Source organism: Aquarana catesbeiana, linkage group LG03, assembly GCF_042186555.1.
Source record: "Aquarana catesbeiana isolate 2022-GZ linkage group LG03, ASM4218655v1, whole genome shotgun sequence".
Lineage (NCBI taxonomy): Eukaryota > Metazoa > Chordata > Amphibia > Anura > Ranidae > Aquarana > Aquarana catesbeiana.
The window spans coordinates 456,821,950-456,842,164 of NC_133326.1; the positions used below are offsets into that span (position 1 = coordinate 456,821,950).

Consider the following 20,215-nt stretch of genomic DNA (forward strand, 5'->3'; position numbering starts at 1 on the left):
CTATATATAGGGATATCCAGACCGAGAGCAGCCGGTCTCCCGGCCCCAAAGCAGACAACTGCACGTGCGCCGAGCGACGCCGTCGCCCAGACCGCACAGCGCACGCGCGGCAAGGGAAGCTCCGCGCATGCGCTGAAGCAGGGCCCGGGGGGACGAGGCAACGGCAACGGGCAAGCTGCAGAGGCGGGGGAGATGGGAACCCGATCGGGTCCCCATGCCCCCGTCAATCGCCGCACATCCAGCCAAAAAGTTGAACCGGATGTGCGGCGCTGTGCCATGGAAACCACCAGATGTGATGGCCAGCCTGATCCATGCAAAACTGAGTACTAAGGGTGCCATGTCATGTTTTACCACAAGGGGGCGGAACAATTAAAGGATAAAACAACACTTACAATTTGTATATACAAAATACTAAATATGGTTACAAATAAGGCAAAATCGAATATTGTGTAACAGAAAACAAAAAGCTGCCAGATTATACATCAGAAATATTTTTGGGGGCCTTTTGAACAACTGAACTAAGAAAGAAAGTGCTAGGTAAAGTCCTTAGGCTATATTGCTTTTTGTTCGTGTTGCCCAATACGTTGTTGGGCATGTGTGTGTATTGTTTGGCTTACAAACGGAGGAGAACAGAACATGATCAAAAATAAAATAAGAGGGATAGTGGGGGTTAGTTGGAGGGGGAAAAAAGGGGGGGCCACCTGGGGCAGGCTTAAAGAAACGGTTTGTATGAAAGGGATTCATTTAAACCCGGCGCTTTGATAGCATTTAAACGTTCTATCCAAAGGGATTCTTTTTGTAAAATAAGCCTGTCCCATTCCCCCCCTGTGGGGTTCTTAGGGACGACGGCCAGGACAGTGAAAGAAATACTGGATGTGTCAAACTGGTGGTGAAGATCAAGATGTCTACTCACAGGTGTGAGCATCTTCCCATTCCCGGAATAATAGACATGGTCGTTAATTCTTTGTCTAAGTTGTCTGGCCGTCTTCCCCACATAGAAAACCCCACAGGTACAGGACATCAGGTAGACCACCCCCTGTGTTTGACATGATGCTGAAAATTTTGGGGAAAAGGTTTCACCGTTTGGGAGCAAAATTGGATATTCAGAGGATATCCACGGACAAAAAGAACAATTGCCGCAGGGCTTGGTGCCTCTCGGTTCTCGAGGAGAGGTTGAATTAAAGGTTTTATATTGGCTGGATACAAGACGGTCCTTTAGGGACATCGTGCGTCTATAAACTATCCCTGGGTAAGAGTTTACATATTTCTTCAGGATAGGATCCTCAACTAAAAAATGCCAATGCTTTCTAAGAATGTTATGGATGTCTTGGTGATGGGCAGAAAATCGGGTAATCAATTTAACGGTGGGATCTTGGGGTCGGGCTTTTTTGGTATAAAGTAATTCATTCCGTGGTCTATTTTTAGCTTTGTTGAAGGCTTTCCGTAGTAATGACCGACTATATCCTCTGGCTAACAGGCGAGATCTAAGCAGGTTCGCCTGATGTTGGAAATCTGTCATATGGGTGCAGTTTCGCCGGAGACGGATATATTGCGCATACGGTATGCTTTTTATGAGGGATGGTGGATGTGCGCTTGTGGCGTGTAGCAGTGTATTTCCTGCTGTTGTTTTCCGGTATAAATTGGTGGACAAGGTATTATTGACGTCTTTGTATATCTCGAGATCCAAAAAGCTGATACTTTTTATATCACATTGGTGGGTAAACTTCAAATTAAAGTGGTTTACGCATAATATTTGCATGAATTGTTGTAGGGAGTTTTTGGTACCCGTCCAAATCACAAAAAAATATCATCTATGTAGCGTTTCCAAATCAGAATATGGTCTAGATATTCTGATAGTTGATCTCGAGAGAACAAATGACGTTCCCACCCCCCCAGGTACAGATTGGCGTAGCCAGGGGCACAACAGGTGCCCCTGGCTACGCCCTGCACCTGGAGGTAGTGGGAACCCATAAATTCAAAAGTATTATGGGTCAGGATGAAATAGAGTAGCTTAAGAATGAATTCGTTGTAATCCCACCGGTGGTAATCCTCCTCATATAAAAAGGTGCGGACCGTCCCGACCTAATTATCAATGTGAACTATGATATCTAATATTTCTGTAGACCTCCTGTTGTATGGGTTGTCCTGGACCGCCGGTCTGTGCTGTCCATCCATCTGAGACCTTAATCTTTCATAGGGCCCTTGCCATGCCTCGCCACTGGGGGTTGGATTCTTCTATCTTCTTTAATTAAGTGGTTACTCGCACTTTTCCTACAGTACACCTACTGAGAATAACCTCCATTTTTTGTGATTTTGACATATGTTTTTCTTTGTTTGCATGTATTTTTTATTAGAACCTCTAGCTCCTGAAGAAGCGTTCTTTGTCAACGTGAAACATGTAGAGCAATTGGAGAATACACCACTTTGGAATACCAGACCTGCAGTGCTCCTTCAATCTCAAACTCTCTAGGGGAAGTCCACCCTTTTCCTTTATCTGGAATCTAATTCAATGTTATGAGTAGTAGAATAATTTAGGAGACTGCAGGATAGGATCCTCAATGGTGTTACTACACGTGTTGTATGCCTATATCTGATGTGTTGTTTTTAAATGTCCATGTCCATTCCCCATGTTTTTTGTATGTTATCAATAAAATTTAACCTTTTTATATACCTTTTGTAGTCCATTACAGTTGTGCCTTAAAAGTCCAATTTTTTAGTCCTTTGATGCATCTAAGACAATATCGGGGACGTTGGCACAAGTGACCCATAAGTACCTACAGAGTCACCCTGTATATTAGGTACTTCAGTACTAGGATTTTTCTTTTGTTATTCATTCTTGGGGGTGGCAGCATCCCATTTATCTTCCTAGCAAGGTGACATTTGTATTTTGATAGTTCACTATTTAGGTTTGTACCCATTTTTTTAAACGGTTTTAGTTTTTAGAACTGGTGGGGCCAATACACTGACCTGAGATGGATTTTGTAGGTAATGCTTGGTTAGGCTACATCAATGATGTTCAAGCAAGTTGCTCTATGGACACCGGACAGGAAATCGGGCTTAATCATTATATTACCAAAATGAAAAAATTACTGAAGAAAAAATCCAACCTGCACTGGCACGTGGATTTTCTCCAACAGTATACACGTGAGAACCTGAGCCCTGTAGGTTTGAGGGTTCAGGTGTTCCCATCTTTTCAAAATGTCGGCATCGAGTTCAAGACTGCGTGGGAAAAAATTCTTACCCAATGCAGCACTGACCTTATCAAACTCCTGATATCTCATTACCAGGATGAACTTGGTCATCTCGATGAAGAAATTATTACATTTCAAAGTAAAAATGACAATCTTAAAAATCATACACAGTTCAATCAGAAATGGCAAGAGGTTAAGGACTATATTACCAAAATTAACAAGGATATAATTTTTAGAAAACAAAATAAATTCATGAAAGACAAATCAGCCTTTGTGGAAGGTTATGCCTATCATTGGCATTCTCCCTCTCATAATCGCAGATTTAGGAAAACAACACCAAAAAAAGATCTCCTGATAATGACATGATGTTTACAGATGATGACACTGAAATTGATTCTGATTCCTCTCTATCCATTTTTCCCTCACAGCCTCCTATGGGAAGAGATTTGAAGACCACATCCAATGACACTGGTGCACGTAAGAGACAATATGGTGGCGGGCACTTTACACCCTATCCTAAAAAGAAAGTAGACAAACAGGACATTAAACGTATGGAAAGTTCACTGCGTCAAGGGGCTCCTCCGGCCAAAGGTGGTGGTATCAATTCACAGCCTAATTATATAGGCCCTAATGCACACAAGGCACTACAAATTTTAAATTCACAAGGTCGTATTAACCACGCACCAATGACACCCCAATCTAATATGGGAGGGGACACCCCAAGCATGAGCTCTCTCAACGGCACACTCACTAATTTGACAGCTCCATCTAACCATTCTAATCCCCTAAATCTAGTTAATTCTTTTTCCCTTACCCAGTCACAAATGTGCAAAAAACAAAGCACACTTGACTCCCATGTCATTTCCAACGCTACACCGACCCTAAATTTTCCGATACCCGGGACAGCACCGCCCCACACCTAGAACTTGATGTCGTAAACCTAACCCCTTATCACTTTTCTGACCAAGACCTTGGCGTACTCAAATTAGGTTTGAGTTTTTGTCCGACACAAAAAATCGATAAATATGAGACAATTAAAGACATTTACATGTTTACTCGCAACCTCACATACAAATTTCTTTTTGACCCAGACCGACTAAGGACCAAAGAGGAACGCAAATTTTCGGAAAGCATAAAACACTTCAAAATGGACGAGTTCAGGGCACTTCGCGATCTAATACTCCTCTTAGAGGAAAATGACACTAAGTCGCACAATGACAACTCTACATCAGCACCTGGACCCTTGCCCATACCTACAAACAACCGATTCAAACCCAAATCCCGCCAATTCCCCGATCTCGCTCAAAATCCTCAAATTTGGACATTCTTACAGAATGTTGTAAGTGATATTAAACATATGGATACACCATCCAGACGAAACAACCTAACTTTGACACAGCGCCAGGCCATCTCTAGAATACACAACCATCCGGATGTTATTGTAAAGCCCGCCGATAAAGGCGGCAATATAGTCCTTTTAACAAGATCTTTCTACGAAGCCATGTGCATGAGGATTTTATCCAATAAAGATTGGTACCAAAAAATTCCTTCATCTTCTACTTTATCCCATAAGAACCAATTTTTGGATATCATTGGAGATGCCTTTCTGAAAGGGCTGATTACCAAGGATATTTACGAATACCTGAATGTTCGGTCTCCCAGGGTGGCGACATTCTGTGCACTTCCCAAAGTGCATAAGGATCCCTTGTCGCCCCCTGGGGGACCGATAATTTCAGGTATCGGAAGTCTAACAGACAATGCCAGCAAACTTGTAGATGCCACACTCATGCCCCATGTTACGGCTTTACCGTCGTACACTAAAGATACTCTAGACCTTTTGAAACAGATTGAGGGGCTATCGGTCCCTCCCGACTCCCTGCTCGTGACCCTAGATGTGGAGGCTCTTTACTCCAGCATCCCTCACGAGCAGGGGGTCGGGATGGTCTGCACCTTTTTATATGAGGAGGATTACCACCGGTGGGATTACAACGAATTCATTCTTAAGCTACTCTATTTCATCCTGACCCATAATACTTTTGAATTTATGGGTTCCCACTACCTCCAGGTGCAGGGCGTAGCCATGGGCACCTGTTGTGCCCCTGGCTACGCCAATCTGTACCTGGGGGGGTGGGAACGTCATTTGTTCTCTCGAGATCAACTATCAGAATATCTAGACCATATTCTGATTTGGAAACGCTACATAGATGATATTTTTATGATTTGGACGGGTACCAAAAACTCCCTACAACAATTCATGCAAATATTATGCGTAAACCACTTTAATTTGATGTTTACCCACCAATGTGATATAAAAAGTATCAGCTTTTTGGATCTCGAGATATACAAAGACGTCAATAATACCTTGTCCACCAATTTATACCGGAAAACAACAGCAGGAAATACACTGCTACACACCACAAGCGCACATCCACCATCCCTCATAAAAAGCATACCGTATGCGCAATATATCCGTCTCCGGCGAAACTGCACCCATATGACAGATTTCCAACATCAGGCGAACCTGCTTAGATCTCGCCTGTTAGCCAGAGGATATAGTCGGTCATTGTTACGGAAAGCCTTCAACAAAGCTAAAAATAGACCACGGAATGAATTACTTTATACCAAAAAAGCTCGACCCCAAGATCCCACCGCTAAATTGATTACCCGATTTTCTGCCCATCACCAAGACATCCATAACATTCTTAGAAAGCATTGGCATTTTTTTGTTGAGGATCCTATCCTGAAGAAATATGTAAACTCTTACCCAGGGATAGTTTATAGACACACGGTGTCCCTAAAGGACCGTCTTGTATCCAGCCAATATAAAACCTTTAATCCAACCTCTCCTCGAGAACCGAGAGGCACTAAGCCCTGCGGCAATTGTTCTTTTTGTCCGTGGATATCCTCTGAATATCCAATTTTGCTCCCAAACGGCGAAACCTATTCCCCAAAATTTTCAGCATCATGTCAAACACAGGGGGTGGTCTACCTGATGTCCTGTACCTGTGGGATTTTCAATGTGGGGAAGACGGCCAGACATCTTAGACAAAGAATTAACGACCATGTCTATTATTCCGGGAATGGGAAGATGCTCACACCTGTGAGTAGACATCTTGATCTTCACCACCGGTTTGACACATCCAGTATTTCTTTCACTGTCCTGGCCGTCGTCCCTAAGAACCCCACAGGGGGGGAATGGGACAGGCTTATTTTACAAAAAGAATCCCTTTGGATAGAACGTTTAAATGCTATCAAAGTGCCGGGTTTAAATGAATCCCTTTCATACAAACCGTTTCTTTAAGCCTGCCCCAGGTGGCGCCCCCTTTTTTCCCCCTCCAACTAACCCCCACTATCCCTCTTATTTTATTTTTGATCATGTTCTGTTCTCCGCCGTTTGTAAGCCAAACAATACACACACATGCCCAACAACGTATTGGGCAACACGAACAAAAAGCAATATAGCCTAAGGACTTTACCTAGCACTTTCTTTCTTAGTTTAGTTGTTCAAAAGGCCCCCAAAAATATTTCTGATGTATAATCTGGCAGCTTTTTGTTTTCTGTTACACAATATTCGATTTTGCCTTATTTGTAACCATATTTAGTATTTTGTATATACAAATTGTAAGTGTTGTTTTATCCTTTAATTGTTCCGCCCCCTTGTGGTGACACATGACATGGCGCCCTTAGTACTCGGTTTTGCATGGATCAGGCTGGCCATCACATCTGGTGGTTTCCATGGCCGGATGTGCGGCGATTGACGGGGCATGGGGACCCGATCGGGTTCCCATCTCCCCCGCCTCTGCAGCTTGCCCGTTGCCGTTGCCTCGTCCCCCCGGGCCCTGCTTCAGCGCATGCGTGGAGCTTCCCTTGCCGCACGTGCGCTGTGCGGTCTGGGTGACGGCGTCGCTCGGCGCACGTGCAGTTGCCTGCTTTGGGGCCGGGAGACGCAGCTCTGATTAGACCGGCTGCTCTCGGTCTGGATATCCCTATATATAGGGCTGGTCTTTTCCAATTTGGTGGGACATACAACAGGCAGCTACCCAGCAGAGCAGTGCAATTTTAGATTCTCCTACTATCTACCGTGGGGTAAGTCTGACTGATGGCTGCTTTCTCTGGCAAGGCTATTGTAAACAAATACATAGTGACCCTAGTTTTTATGGTTATCGTCATTTGTATCTATGCTCTCTTTTATACACCAGAACTGCAGCTCATTCAAGCTTTCCCCATACCTACAAGATCTGATGCTACATTTATCTGGGATGCCCTGGTCTCTGTCTGCTGCTAGTCTGATCTTTTTCAGAGATACTTTTACTTCTGATCGTTTTTAGCGATCCACTGACTAAGTCCACCTTGTGAATATATCTTTTCCTTCTTTATATTCAATCGGTAAGCTATTTTGGTTCATAAATCTTGCTAATTCAGTTACCCTCTCTGCATCTCCCTTCTCCTTCCCTTCCTCCCTTTCCCCATCCCTCTCCCTTTCCTTCCCTCCCTTCCTCTTTTCTTTCCCCTTTTTCTTTTCTCCCTTCCTCCCCCTCTGTTTGTATGTATGGTCTTTCCCTCCTTGTTCCTCAGCCCTGCGTTCAAGTACCTAATTCGCCAACTATGCACTACTGTCATTCTTTGCCTACCCACTTACCTGCCCAATTCTAATTATCAATGTGAACTATGATATCTAATGTTTCTGTAGACCTCCTGTTGTATGGGTTGTCCTGGACCGCCGGTCTGTGCTGTCCATCCATCTGAGACCTTAATCTTTCATAGGGCCCTTGCCATGCCTCGCCACTAGGGGTTGGATTCTTCTATCTTCTTTAATTAAGTGGTTACTCGCACTTTTCCTACAGTACACCTACTGAGAATAACCTCCATTTTTTGTGATTTTGACATATGTTTTTCTTTGTTTGCATGTATTTTTTATTAGAACCTCTAGCTCCTGAAGAAGCGTTCTTTGTCAACGTGAAACATGTAGAGCAATTGGAGAATACACCACTTTGGAATACCAGACCTGCAGTGCTCCTTCAATCTCAAACTTTCTAGGGGAAGTCCACCCTTTTCCTTTATCTGGAATCTAATTCAATGTTATGAGTAGTAGAATAATTTAGGAGACTGCAGGATAGGATCCTCAATGGTGTTACTACACGTGTTGTATGCCTATATCTGATGTGTTGTTTTTAAATGTCCATGTCCATTCCCCATGTTTTTTGTATGTTATCAATAAAATTTAACCTTTTTATATACCTTTTGTAGTCCATTACAGTTGTGCCTTAAAAGTCCCATTTTTTAGTCCTTTGATGCATCTAAGACAATATCGGGGACGTTGGCACAAGTGACCCATAAGTACCTACAGAGTCACCCTGTATATTAGGTACTTCAGTACTAGGATTTTTCTTTTGTTATTTCCTGTATTGAAGTGGTTAATCAGGTATTTCCTCTGTTTATAAATCAGACTACTCTGGTTTCTGAGGAGCCACTTGGTTGCTTATCAAGCGTCATGATGTTGAACAATGGTATATAGCGAACTTATTTCTGCCGTGGCTAGTATTGTTCTCCCTTCTAGAACTGGTAGTGTATCCAGAAGCTGTAGCACATGCTTGGTGTCCTTGAGGTAAGCTGGTGTGTGTTGTACCACTGGTTGTATAAAGTGATCTATATACTGTCCCAACCTCGATGTTCGGGAATCAATCCCATTAACAATTGACCTACCTGGTGGATTATCTTTTAGTTTTATGAATTTTGGGGACAGTATAAATGACTGGGATTCTACATGACTCTGGTATGAGATACTTGGACTCTTTTGCATTCAATATGTCCTTTTTGATTCCCAAATTTAGTTCCAACTCCTTCTTATATTTATTTGTTGGATTACCCAATAATTTGATATACGTGCTTTCATCTTGTAGTTGTCTTTGAAGTTCATTTTGATATTGTTCCTTTGATTGTACTACTACTGCTCCCCCCTTGTCCGCTGGGCGTACTACAATGTCCTTTCTCTCCCTTAAGGATTTAATACCCTTCTTGATATGTATGGGATCAGACACTTTTTTTGTTTCTAAAGATCCTAGATCTTGTAGTACTAATTTTTTAAACACTTCTATATGTTGGTTACCTGAGACTTGTGGATTATACAAAGAGTTATTTTGTAGCGTACTGTGTGTGGACATTGTTGGAATATTCGTTACCGTATTGACAGTCCCATGGGGATTGGCCAAATAATATTTTTTAATATCAACTTTTTCTTCATATTTTTGTATTCCTATGTAGGTGTTGAATTTGTTTAAATTATTAACAGGTGCATGCTTTAATCCTTTAGCCAGTACCGACAGTTCTTCAGCTGAAATGGATAAGCCACTGAGGTTGACCACGTTTTCTCCCACTATTCTCTTTTTCGCTTGGAGTCTCTGCAAGTTTAACACCGTATATTTCATTGCTTTACTGCAAGTTTAACACCATACAGTTTCGTGCATTACTGCAAGTTTAACACTGTATATTTAATTGTGTTACTGCAAGTTGAACGCAATATATTTAATTGCGTTACTGCAAGTTTAACACCATATAGTTCTGTGCGTTACTTCAAGTTTAATGCTGTATATTTAATTGCGTTACTGCAAGTTTAACGCCATATATTTCATTGCGCTACTGCAAGCTTAACACCGTATATTTCATTGCGTTACTGCAAGTTTTTCACCATATCATTCTGTGCATTACTGCATGTTTAATGCTGTATATTTAATTGCATTACTGCAAGTGAACGCCAAATATTTAATTGCGTTACTGCAAGTTTAACGCCATATAGTTCTGTGCATTACTGCAAGTTTAAAGCTGTATATTTCATTGCGTTACTGCAAATTTAACTCCGTATAGTTCTATGCGTTACTGCAAGTTTAACACCATATATTTCATTGCGTTATTGCAATGCACATCATGGCTCTGACAGTGCTCTGTGTCCAGATTGGACGAAGCTTTCATTGCTTCAGCCAATCAGGGCTTTCAATGCACTGTGCGGCGACCCAATATTTGATCCACCCGATTACCAAACATATGATAATTAACCCCCAGGAAATTGCTGATCAGTTTGCAGATTTCTATGGGGCACTTTTTTCAACCCTTTTTTCAACCTCGCCTACTATGTAACTATACAATCTCAAAAATGACCCCCACAACCCCCAACCATCCACTGAATGTATCGCTGCCTTTCTAGATAAACTAAAACTGCCCAAACTGTCAGAATCACAGCTCTCACATCTAAACTCTCCATGCACCCCTAGTGAAATAGGAAAGATCATAGCACCTCTTACAAGTGGAAAGTCTCCGGGACCTGATGATCTCTCAAACGAGCATTACAAAATTTTTACCACGTTAATTACTCTGCACCTGACTGCCATATATTCGGCAGCAGCACAGACCTCTTCCTTCCCCCAAGAGATGTTAAAAACATATGTGGTAACCTTTACCCAAACCTGGGAAAGACCCTGTCACCTCAGCAAATTTTAGACCAATATCACTCCTGAACTCTAATATCAAAATCTATGCCAAACTAATAGCGCAACGCCTAGTCACTATTATGCCGTCTCTAATACAGAAGGACCAGATGGGATTTGTAAAGGGAAGGCAACCTTCAGATGCAACCAGGAGAATCCTAAATGTTATACATTATGCGCAAAAAACTTGAACGCCTTCTCTGCTACTATATATTGACGCAGAAAAGATGTTCGATAAAGTTGATTGGCAATATATAGTGTACTTACAAAGTTTGATTTTAAGGGCCCCATCAGGACAGTAGTTCTTGCTTTTTATTCCTACACCTCAGCCCAGGTCCACACTTCTGGCCTTCTCTCTAAACCATTTAACAAATCATATGGTACCCACCAGGGATGTCCACTATCCCCTTCTATCTTCAACCTTATAATAGAGCCACTGGTGGAGGCCATCCGCCAAACCCCCTAATAACAGCATTTCAGTTGAACTGTAGATCACATGTTATTAACCTTTTTGCAGATAGCATCATCCTTCTCTTAACTAACCCTAGGTGGTCATTACCCCAAGCACACCAAACCTTAACCGCATTCAGCTCTATTGTATACTACAAATTACATTTCTCCAAAACCCTAATACTTGACTTATGAATTCCACCCAACACTAAACGGCATCTTCAAGACCTACTGCCATTTACCTGTGGCTCTCAGGGTGTGCCATACCTGGGTATAACCCTGACAGCCTCAATGGCCTCCCTATACTCTCCTGACCCAAAAAATTAAAAGCCAACTTTAACACATGTCTCACCAAGAACTTTCATGGGCAGGTAGACTAGCAGCCTTTAAAATTATCTACCCCAATAGTTATAATATTTCAGGGTGCTCCCGATCCTTGTCCCAGCACAACACCTAAATACCCTGAAGGGTCTACTGAACAACTTTATCTGGAAAAACAAAAAGCTGAGATGTGCCCAAACAAACTTATTTAAATATAAATCTGCTGGGGGTATGGTGAGGATTGACATCCATGATTATTACTTGGCAACACTATTAAAACAATTGCAATACTGGTTTAGGAAGGATGATGAACTGCTATGTTTGGACATCGAGATAGTTCTTTCACCTATACCTGACCTCATCTCTTTACTGATTTTTTGACTCCTGGAGGCTGTGAGACACATCTTCCCTTCCCCCTCCAATGGCAGCATCCATACAGGCATGGGCAATTCCTACTTAAACTGCCTAAAAATCTCACACGGATAACATTGACAACACTATCTATCCAAGCCATAGAAACCATTGTTCCCTTCTTGTATACAAAACCACTCAAATTAAACAGCCTGAATAATATACAAGACTTCTTCTCTAACGCCAAGCCTAAAACTTGGGAACACCTGAAGGAAGAATTCCATCTCCCGAGTAATACCCATTTTGCCTGTCTCCACATCCAGCACTTCCTATCCAAACACCCCTTACCAAAAATACATAGTCCCCCTGGAGCTTGGAAATTTCTCTCCTCCCACATTCCCCAGTGAAAAGGTATCTCCCTTTTTTACAACATAGTGCACAACAAAAATTCTCTCTCAAAAAGCTACCTCCCTTACAAAAATGGGAAAATTACCTGAACAAATCATACCCTCTAAAAGAGTGGCAAATAGCCCTCCAGTCGACATACAAATTTTCAAAATGCAGTAATTATTGGGAAATTGTAATTAAAATCACACACAGATGGCATTATATACCCTATAAACTAGCTAAATTTTGCCCTAACAAATCCCCCAACTGCTAGCGCAATTTTGGGCAAGTAGGCAACCTACTGCATATTCTGTGGGGATGCCCAAGCCTTTCCAGGTTCTGGAGACAATTATTCCACCTACTAGCCTCAATTACTGGAATACTCAGCCCTCCCAACGTGGGACTTCCTAACTTAAGTCTAGTAATAGACACATATCCAACCCCCATGAAACAAGTGGTGACTCATATTCTACTAGTAGCACGTAATACTATTCTTGAGAAGTGTAATTTTCAAGACTCTCCAAACATATCAGAGGTTAACACCTTAACCAAACATATGAGAGACTGCTAGCGATCAACTCGCTGAGCTGCAGTAAATTTTAGGACTGCTGGTCTTACTGGACAGACAAATACAGTATCACATAACAGTCTACTATTAAATCTGCATCTGGTTTTCTAAAACTGTACATGTTACTACTGATTTTCTACACCATCTACACTTTTATTCAAATGATTATCCTTACCGTGTCTCATTGTATGACAAATTCTGTTTAATTGTACTTTTTCTGTTCTTGTGAAAAACTTCAATAAAAACATTGAAATGGAAAAAGGAGGTGTATTTCCTTGTTTTGAATGTTTTTTAATTGTAGTCTGTAATAAAGTATCTGATTTTATATATTTTTTGTGGGCAATTGTGTGGTGACCCCCTTAAAAATCACTGGGGCTAATGCATTTCATATTTATCTATATGTATTTTTTCAGGGAACGAGGCATTTGCGTCATGGTTATGCAATAGAGTTTTGTCTGTCAGCTTACCTGTCTGCATGTGTTCATCTCTAAAGACCAGCTGACTCTCACCTGACTGCTTTTATAAACTCTCCTCTAGCATGGCTCCACCCCAGCTCCTATCAGAGAACTCTATACTATCCTCTGCACTGCAGGCCAGCCCTGCTGATCAACCTTTGTGTGTTTTGGCTTCCTGTTCCTGCCTGCCGTGTGCTCTACCTTTGTTTCTGTTACCGACCTTGGCGTGTTCACAACTATTCCTGTCTGCTCGTGACCCTGACCTTTGGCGTGTCCTCGACTATCCCTGTTTGCCTGTGACCCTGAACCTTGGCGTGAACTCTGTTGTCCTTGTCTGCTTGTGGCCCTGACCTTGGCTTATTCCCTTACTATCCCTATCCTCCTGTTGCCTACTGTGTGGGTGTGAGCTGGGAGACCCTGGGGGTTGCGACCTGGAGCCAGTTGCAGCCCAGTCCATCCTCACCACTAGAGGCTCTGGTGAACACTTGCTGGATCTTAGACTCCGCGCCCCAGGGAATCTTACGCTCTAACCCCGGTGGGATCCATGTTTGTGTTCCAGCGGCCCTGCCTTCCATACCACCTTGACTCCCATCCGCAGAAGTCAGCCATAGGCTCCACTATGTTGCGGTGCACTCCTGATCCCAACGGTGTGCATCTGTCACCTAGCCTCAAGGTGACCTGACAATTTGAACTTCTAGGGTAGGTGATACTTTGTTATATTTCCTGGATGTTATATATATTTGATACTACAACAGCAAAACGCTTCCTGTTCATTTCTGTTCTTGTCCCTCTCAAAGTTTTGGGTGCCTAACTTTGTGTTTTTCCAGCATCCTCTAAGGTGTACTTTATAATCAAAATACATTTAAAATCCAAAAGGGAGAATAGGGGACCCCGCATAAGGCCACAAAAATGGTGACTCTCTTGACTCACCATTTGGCCCTCCCCCCTTGACCCAGGGGATGACCCCAGACAGATGTTTTCCCCCTCCACATCTATTTAAGCCCAAATCTAGGAGTTTTCCCCATTGGACAATAACCCCAATATTTGGGCTTTTATCAAACAAGTACCCAAAGAAGTGGAGGAGATGAATTGTTCAGGATTTATTCCTGACAATCTGTTTCCACAATTGAGAAAGGTACTGGCATCATTGCAAAACAACAAAGAGCTAATAATTAAACCAGCTGACAAAGGTGGAAACCTTGTAGTCATGGATCGTAGCAAATATGAACAGATGAGTCTGTGTATTCTCCTAAATCTTGAATGGTATAAACCCATTTCACAGAGAGTCATTGAATCTTATAGCAGAGAGTACAGAAACATCATTACCAAGGCATTATCTAAAAATCTCAACACTCAGAAACCGAGAGTTCCGACGTTCTATTCCCTACCAAAGCTCCACGAATCTTTAACCAATCCCCCTGGTAGGCTAATCATTTCAGGTTGTGGATGCTTGACAGAAAAAGCTAGCAGCTTAATAGATACCTATCTAAGTCCTCATGTCAAATCCCTGTTTTCATTTGTCCAAGATACGATTGATCTTATTAAATTGATTGATGGTATCACAGTCCCCAAATATGCATGGCTTGTCACTATTGATATGGAAAGTCTTTATAATGCTATCTCACACGATATGGGGTAGAAAGTTATAGCTGAACATCTACAGGAACGGATCACATGGCTGACTCATATAATGAATTCATACTAGATCTGATGAAATTTATCCTTACAAGGAACGTTTTCATGTTCGGTTACCCCACTACCTCCAGGTACAGGGGGTTGCAATGGGGACTCGATGTGCCCCATCGTATGCCAACCTGTGCCTGGGGGGGTGGGAGAGGAACTTATTTGCAAGGGATGACATAAAAAAAATCTGGATTTTGTGATGATTTTTCATTGGTACATAAATGACATTTTCTTGATATGGACGGGCTCTCTGCAAGAACTGACTGAATTCATGACCATTATCGGTGACAATACATACAATTTGAAGTTCACCGTGTCCTGTGACCCAAAAACTGTTAGCTTTCTTGACATTCAAAATTTGTGGAACATGATGGCTCACTCGGTACTACTTTATTGAGAAAACCATCAGCAATCAATGCCTTATTGCATGCCTCAAGCTCCCACCCTAGGTTGTTGATTAACAGCATCCCTTATAGTCAATACTTAAGACTGAGACGTAACTGCAGTAGAGATAGTTATTTCCAAGATGAAGCAAATCTCTTATATGGTTGCTTAAGAGAAAGAGGCTACACTCATAGTATCCTCAAGAAAGCATTTAATAGAGCTAAGACTCATGTCAGAAATACCTTGATACACAAGAAAACAACTAAAAACAAGTCTCAGATTGTTAGAATCATTACTGCCTATACCAAGCAGCACAAACAAGTGAGACAAATCATTGCAAAGTATTGGCCACTTCTATTGGCAGATCCAATTGCCACTAAATATGTTGAGAAGCAACCCCAAATTACTTATAGACGTGCCAAATCTCTTAAAGATCGCTTAACTCAGAGTCATTACAAAACCTGTTCACTACCTAGCCAATTTCCGGGCACTTTTTCATGCGGCAATTGCGACAAATGTCGCTTTATGCCTAATAACAATGAGGTAAGATTACCAAATGGACAGATTCATTCAATTAGATATAGAGTAACATGCCAAACTCAGGGCATTGTTTACCTTATGCAATGTACATGCAAATGCTTCTACGTAGGCAAAACAAAACGTCCGTGTAACAAGAGAATAAATGACCATATTTCTCTTTGAAAAAAACGTAAAATGGAAAACCCAATTAGTCGCCATGTAGGCCTCTTTCATGGTTTTAGTTTAAATACCATCAAATTCATGGCTCTTGAGCATATTCCCCCTGATGTTAGAGGAGGTAGCAAAGACCAAAAATTGTTACAACTAGAATCACGATGGATCTATTTACTTAAAGCCACAGTATACCCTGGAAAAAATGATATGCTTAGTTATAAACCTTTTTTATAACCAATTGGTCTCTGATGTTCCCATAACCTCAGTTGTTTTTAACCCAATCTTTCTTTCTCCCCCCCCTTTTTTTTTTGTTTCTCCCATTCCCAATCCCTTCTCCCCTCCTTCTTCGTCTTCAATTGGTTAATTACATCTCCCCCCTCTCAAAAAAACCTCCCCCTTTTTTTCTTCCATTTTGGCCGTGAATAATATATTCATAAACCATCACTAATTACTATGTATGCTGACCTATCTGAATTTTTAATTAAAAAATATATTCTCTTTCTTTCTTCCCCTTTAAAGTAATTAATACAAATGTGTCATCATTAGTGATTAACATTTAATTAATTCATAATAAAATATTATTAATTGCCATACATTCCATGTATATCGCTATTTAAATTATGTGTGTTCTCTTTTTTTCTAAGCCTCTACAATTACTAATTATGTATACTTGTTAATGTAAATGTATCTGCGTCTCCTTTTTCATGGCTATGCGTGTTCCCCAGTATTGTTTCCACCTATAGCTTTCCCCTCCTTTTAGGGAAATATTCTGCTTGTTATGGCCCTTGTGTGCAGCTTTGGGCGACCGTATGGATGCCCAGGGTGCCGTTGCTACTTAGCCCGACATCCGATTTCCTTCACGCACGGCGCGTGCGTCACCATGGTTTAGAAATCTCCGCTTGTCTTCTTGACAAGTGGGTTTTTTCTCCTCCTACCACCAGAGGGACTCCTTCCCTCACCTCTCTGACCGAGCCATAGTACTCGGCGGAGGTGAAGGTGTTTATTGCCATGGTGATGCGGGCGCATGCGCAGTGCAGCTTTTACGTCCGCATCCGGTCCTACGGACCGGATGGACGATATAAATAGCCACCATTAGCAGCATGGAGATGCTGCAGGATTCGTGGGACCCATGCACACCATTATACTCTACTCAGGTAACTACTACGAGCCAATTCATCCAGGCTTTATTAGCAATTATTATAACATCCTTTTTCCCCTTTTTTTCTTTGTTGACGACTATGTCTCTGTCCTGCTGATGTTTATACAGCAGGTTATTATTTATTACTGCCCCACTCTCTTTCTACTAGATATGTTTGCCTAATGATTCATTATCTGACGGTGTGCTGGCCCCTGGCATCAAGCTAGCTGCTACATTTGCCCTTGTAAGCTCCTTTTGACTTTTTACGTTTTTTGCTCTTATGTCTGAGAGGACATTCCATCTTTCCTTCAGATATTAAGGGTCAGTATTGTATTTTTTTTATTTTTTTTATGTATTTTTTTGCTTTTAGTTGGTCTTTTCTACCGTCTATGGTCACCTGTAGCACATGGGTACTTTGACGTAGCAGAAACCATTAGTCATCTTGGCAGTAGCAACAAGTCCCCTATTTATAGGAGATACGGGTAAGCAGCAGTGCCCTGTTCTTGGGAGACACATATGCACAGATACTTTTGTAAGATTTGTAAAATATGAATCACATGTACAGACATTTGAATCACTCTAATCTATTTAATTGTTTATCTATATTCTGTTAGAAGGCACTGTACCGTGCATGTGACCAGAATCCCCTGAAGAGGTCCGATATAGGGGCGAAACATGTTGGGAAGTCCATCTTGCATTGCTGTATCACCGTTACTGTATTGAACTGTACTTGCCATAATTATTTCCTATTTTGTGCTTTTATTGGATGAATTTCTATTTTTCAAATAAATGCATCTTTTATATAATTGTTAATTTTCTTTATTTGCACCTGAAAAATACCAATTTTTTTATCTACTACCTCTAGCATATGGGATGTGGTGCTAGTTAAAATTGTGAGTATTCGTGTTCAATAATATCTTTCCTCATAAGGCCATAGTATTTGTGCAGACCTAGAACCTCAAGCACAAAAATCCGACCCATAGAATTTTAGAGATATAAGGAAATTCCAGATGGTTTACCTATCCAACATTTACCAAAAAAATGAAATATCAGTTTTGATGGACTGGCACTTTAACATTTACAACTTATGAAACTCATTTAAATTAAAAGCAAAGTATAATAAAAAAAATGTTTTTGTATGCTTTATAAAATTAGATGTATATACTCTATATTATATTAAACTCTTAGTTTGTGTTCTGGGTAATTTAAAGCCCGTTTCCAGGGAAAGAAAAAAATCTTCCTTGCAGTGGGGCTGCTCCAGCGGTGGAATATCCTTCAGCGCCCTCATGTTCAATTCAAGGCTAAGAGCTCTTAAAGTTGAAGGGCATCTCCTGAAGCATGGGGAAAGGAAGCTGCAGGGACTGGTCTTACAGCCTAGGTGAGTGGAAAATCAGGTAAAAAAAAAAATTTGAATCCCCTAGACCAGTGGTTCTCAACTCCTGTCCTCAGGACCCACTAACAGGCCAGGTTTGCAAGATAACTGAAATACATCACAGGTGATATAATTTGCTGCTCAGTGATTGCAGTATTCTAGTCTGCATCTCCCCAAGGTAATACTTAAAATCTGGCCTGTTGGTGGGTCCTGAGGACTGGAGTTGAGAACCACTGCCCTAGACCTAAACAAGTTTTAAACCCTTGCAGTGCTGGGAAAACCCCACTGCAGGGAGAATATTTCCCCCCCTCCAAAGTTCAGCTTTAAAACATACATAAATTAATGGAGCATGAACTCATCATGGAATCGAGTTAATGTGATATATAACATATATTTACCAATGGTTCTTCAACTGCAAGGGCATGTAGACACCTTTAGCTGTTGAAATAATAATGTGTACTGTCCACAGTGTGTTTTTCGTCCTAGATTTCTGTGTTTATATATTGAAGTTGGCATTGCAATCTAGAACACGGCAACCTGATGAAAAATCCAAATAACTAAAAATACAGTAATCATATTGTGCCCTTGTTCCTTTGTGCATGGTGTGCTGATTATGAAACTGCCTATCCTCTTTTAGATAGTAATTAGTTGTCAAAACTCCACATGGATTTGGTGACCTCCTTCTCTTCATTCTGATCTCGAAACAAATTTCAGACCCAGTGGAGTGTGTTATACACCATTATTTCCAAGGGGGGTTTCTTCTGTAAAATGTTCTGCTGTCTTATGCATAACATCCTAGGAATGCTTCAAATAAAGCAGACAACAAGCACGTATTGGGAGAAATGTGATGCAATGTGTGACAAAAATTAAGTTGGTTGGTGATTTGCAGGAAATGGCATAAAACAAATCTGTCATGGTAACTATTTACCTAGTCCAGAGTTGTAAGTGCATAGCAGGCAATTCCAGGTGCCTGCACAATAAATCCATTTCATTGTAAATACAGAGAACCTGACCCTTAGCTATTTTTTGAGATTCCCTCTTAGTCAGTAAGGCCTTCAGTTACAGTAATGGTCCAAACATAAAGTATATCCAAATCCAATAACACAACTTTAATATGCAGTGGGGTTGCTTTACTAAAAGCAGAGTGCAAAATCTGGTACAGCTGTGCATGATAGCCAATCAGCTTCTAACTTCAGCTTGTTTAATTAAGCTATGACAAAAAAAGACTTAAATCTGATTCTTTCTATGCAGAGCTGCACCAGATTTTGCACTTTCCAGTTGTAGCAAATCAACTCCAGCATTGCAGCTTACAAGTCATTGTATGTGGTGGCAGCATTTCTTTTGTAAGAGCAGGAAAACATCTGTCAGAAACCTTTTGTCCTTTTAACTTGCTGTGGATTGAACTTAAAGTGTATGCCAAGGAAAAATTATAATAAAAAAACATATTTAACCACTTCCGGACCGCCGCACGCCGATATAGGTCCTAACTTTGAAGAGGAATATCATTGTTATGGCAGCAGCTTGCTGCCATAACCCCACTATTCTCTTCTTCGGCCAGTGGTCTGGTTTCCGATAATGGTGGTCTCTGCGGTGGATTCACCTCCTGCCGGGCTACGGTGCCTTCTGCCGTTTACCGGAGCCGTCTGTAGCGGCAGAGACAATCAAATGCTTCTCCTACCTGGGTATGGAGACAAGTAAGGGGAAGATGGCCCCCACCCGTCTCCATACCATTGCAGGGCGGAAG

General features: G+C 41.4%; 1 protein-coding gene across 2 annotated transcripts in view; it reads right to left on the minus strand.

Moving 5' to 3' along the window:
- GABRA1 (gamma-aminobutyric acid type A receptor subunit alpha1) overlaps positions 1 to 20,215 on the minus strand; it is a 415,182-nt gene that overhangs the window by 317,549 nt on the left and 77,418 nt on the right. The window lies entirely within an intron of this gene.